The 3,762-nt window shown below is 36.7% G+C and overlaps 1 long non-coding RNA gene across 1 annotated transcript; it reads left to right on the top strand.

The window, feature by feature from the left end:
- Positions 1-6: 6 nt before the first annotated feature.
- LOC114634984 lies at positions 7-892 on the top strand. The gene is made up of 2 exons (XR_003713397.1): positions 7-301; positions 756-892. It is a non-coding gene; the product is annotated as an uncharacterized LOC114634984 (long non-coding RNA).
- Positions 893-3,762: the final 2,870 nt, after the last annotated feature.

Genomic DNA, 3,762 nt, shown 5'->3' with positions numbered 1-3,762 from the left:
CAGTGTGGGGAAAGAATGTTTCATTGAAGTGTTTAATTGAAGTGAATGAAACTATAACACAGATCTCATGGAGGAAGATTCATGGCAAAAGTACACAGACTGTTGCCGTTCATCATCCTCAGTATGGATTCTCTGTTCAAGGAGATTATCAGGGAAGAGTCTTTATTTAAAAACTATTCACTTAATGATGCAACAATTATTCTGCAAAACATAGGCTTCTCAGACTCTGGAAAATATATTTGCAAAGATGTTACATTCCCACTTGGAAATGCCCAGTCCTCTACAACTGTAACTGTGTTAGGTAAGTGTGCTTGAGTTGGGTTTGATTATTATGATAAATCTTAAAACAGAAGATGGTTTCAAGATTTGAAACATGAAGATTTCTATAAATTTGGTTTAAATTAAATTTGCACTTTCAAGTTCTGTCTTAAAGTTGTGTATTTCTAGACTCTCAACTTAAAGTCTGGGTATACTTGTCTGTAATGCCGTGTAGAGTTTTTCATACTAGTGAACACTTTAATTCTAACATCAGGTGGGATTCTCATCTGTGCATGGTGACTCACACCTGTCATTCTGGCTCTTGAAAGGCTGAGGCGGGATTATTGCCACAAATTCCATGTTAGATGGGGCTACAGAGTGAGATCCTGTTCTTAAAACAAAATCTGAACTATCTGCAACATTTTTATTACTTTACTTTCAAAGCTTGAGTCACATTTGTAGTTGTTTATGTTTTTTCTGGTTTGTTTTGTTCTCAGTGACTTGCATTGGGCTGTGGAGTCTTTAATCACCTTGTGTTTGTTTTTCCCATGGATTTTTGTATCTGCCGCTGAAGATGTGTATACCTATTTGAATCATACACTGTTTTCCACAATAAATTAGGTTTATTTTCCCACCTGAGTTGTTGGAGTTTATAATGAAAGTGTTGAGTAAACTTGTTACCTTGTAATTCTCTGAAGTGGACCGTAAAGCAGACTGGAAATCCTGATGAGTGCTGTAGTGGTCAAGATCAGGGATGAAGGAACCACAGCAATCTGTAGCTAACAAGGAGAATACTACTGACCTCCTTCAGAAAGCTTCAGTGCTCAGCTCCAGGAGCCCAGCATTTCCCTAGGCTAGTAAGAGTTCCTGAATAAGACACAGGAATGACCTGGTGAACACAGCAGTCAAGAAATACGTGATAAAAGAAATGATTGTTAATTCTTAAGTAATGGGTAGTGTGGGTTTGACACATGGAAAGAAATTAGGGCAACATCCTACTGGGATTGACAGGGAAGTTTAAGAGATCTTTAGAGCAAAGTTTCCTTATTTCTCAGTTGTGGAATTTGGGACCTAACATTTTTGTTGTTGTTGTTGTTGTTGACTCTGTCCTATTCATCATAGACTGCTTTGAAGATCCATGGATTCCAAACCATCATATGCTAGTAACACTTCCTCATTGTGATGAAAATCTGTGACCACACAGATGTCCTGAGGAAGTATAGGATTGATGCAATTGAAATGTTTGGAAGGGTACCACTGATAAAGTAGTTTGTCAGTTGATCAAAGCATTCATATGAAGTATAAGAAATTTCCAGTCTGGAGCATATGAAAATAAATTGGTTGAATGGACAATTTGATATTTCCTCTATAGACATGACTTATGTGCTCCTGCCTCATCTGCTCTCAAGACCTTGCTGCTTAGAGCATAGTTTATAGTCCTGCAGCTGTGGTCTTAGTTGTAAATGTACATTTGGGTCCCCTTGTGACTTATTGAATAGTATTCTGTAGGTTCAGCAAGATCATAAGGGGTCCAAGGGGAGATGAGGAAGACTGTTTAGCGGAGGATACCATACACAGAAGCTAGGTAAAGTGATAAAACTATCAGTTGGAGATGACCAAGAAGAGTATAAACAGTATCATTCAAAGTTGACTTTAAATATGCATGTTTCCTGAAGAGGAAAAGAAAGCTTTAGTGAGTATGTAAGTTACTCAAGCCAGTGCTTCAACTGAGGCATGTGGAACCTCAAAGTATATCGTGAACAGTATGATGGCATTAATACTAGGAGAAGATGACTTCGTACTGAAAGCTGATCCAACCTGGAGATACTGGGTAATTAGGAAGAAAGATGAAAAACCTATAGAAGGGAAAGATTGTTCTCAGCCTTTGAGCTAAGATCAAGTGAAGCAAGAGGAAAAGTCTAAGTGTAATTCTGTCTAGTGTGTAGTGTCTAACCTTATTTGCTTTGTATCTCAAAGATTTGCACTCTGAGTAACATTAAACTCAAAGCAAATCGTGCTTGAATAGTCATAGACCCAGTATATAGATATATTACTTTTCAGTAAGCTGAACTTAAAAGTCCTAGCCTGGTTTGTTTATAGGAGCTTGGCATAAAGATAGAAAGATCTTTTCTGGAGGGAAAGTATTTCTACATTAATAATTCAAATACAGGTCTGTCCTCCATTTGAGTACCACCAGTCTTACAAGTGAGAACTGTCTGTATTCAATACCCTATACAAACAAAACAGACTCATGGCCATGAATTTGGCTTAGCTGGTAGAGTGTCTATCATGCATGTAGCCTGGGTTGTGACTCCCCGCTGCCACATAAATTTACCATAGCTTGGGAGTACATTCTTGTAAGTCCTGCATCCTGGATGTGGAGTCAGGTAGAACAGAAGCCCATGGTCTCAGCAGGCACCAGAGTTAGTTTGAGGCCAGCCTTGGGAGAAGAGCAGGATTGCTTTAGAAACACTCAAGTGGATCTGAACAGATGTAGGATATTGACATTACCAGAGGCTCTAAAACACTATCACCTATACCATTTGGGAAAATGCATCAATCTCTATATTTATGGAAAGAACTAGAAACAAGCAAAGCACGTGGTAGTTAGCCTCAGTTCAGAGTAGAATATTTCTTAGTACATAAATAGTCAACCGTCAAGATAAATAACAGATTACTCAGTAAATTTGAATTAACTTTTTCAAAAAGAACTAGGGATACAATTCCATGACAGCAAGTGTCTAGCACTCACAGAACCTTGGTTTAGTTCCTGAGCATGTCACAACAAACCAAACCAAACAAAACAAAACAAAAAATAACCAAAACAAAAACCAAAACCTTCCACAGAACAGTAGAATGGCAAGCTTGAAACTGATTCTAAATAATCTGTGCTGCATATAATTTAGAAGAAACACCTTTTCCATGGTTTATGTATAACCATTACATGACAGTTAAAATAAAAACTGTCTTTAATATACATTTGGTAGAAAAAGAAGTTGAAAATGACCTTTAAAAATCATATGTGATGGTCTCTGTACTCATTCATAACCCAAGTAATGTAGTAAATTTTAATGCTGTGTCACGCTGTCTATGAGATTGGTGAATACTGAATACTTTCATAACATAGCTAGTGATATGGATCCATATCTTGAAAATTGCAAGTTAATTGGCACCTTGGGTAAGTTTAGGTGAAACTGAAAATAAACATTATAGAAACAGGTCTAGTATTTGGTATGAACCAGAAAAAAAGTTGCTATAAATATACCATAATATGAATATGAATGATGGTTATAGAACTATTTAGGAAGAACAGGGAACAACCCTAGTATATACTACAATTCTGGTATAAATAAATGACTTACTGTATAAATAAATTCTACAATTGTTAGCATTCCACATGGATCTAAATCATGGGAAAATAAAGAGTTGAAGTGAATTTAAAAATAAAGCTAAATAAATGAATCTGTATGTCCAACGGTGAATCAAAGAATACCTGCGGGAATA

Source organism: Grammomys surdaster, unplaced genomic scaffold, assembly GCF_004785775.1.
Source record: "Grammomys surdaster isolate TR1022 unplaced genomic scaffold, NIH_TR_1.0 1155, whole genome shotgun sequence".
In the NCBI taxonomy this organism is placed as follows: Eukaryota; Metazoa; Chordata; class Mammalia; order Rodentia; family Muridae; genus Grammomys; species Grammomys surdaster.
This window is presented reverse-complemented; position numbering and strand designations above follow the sequence as displayed.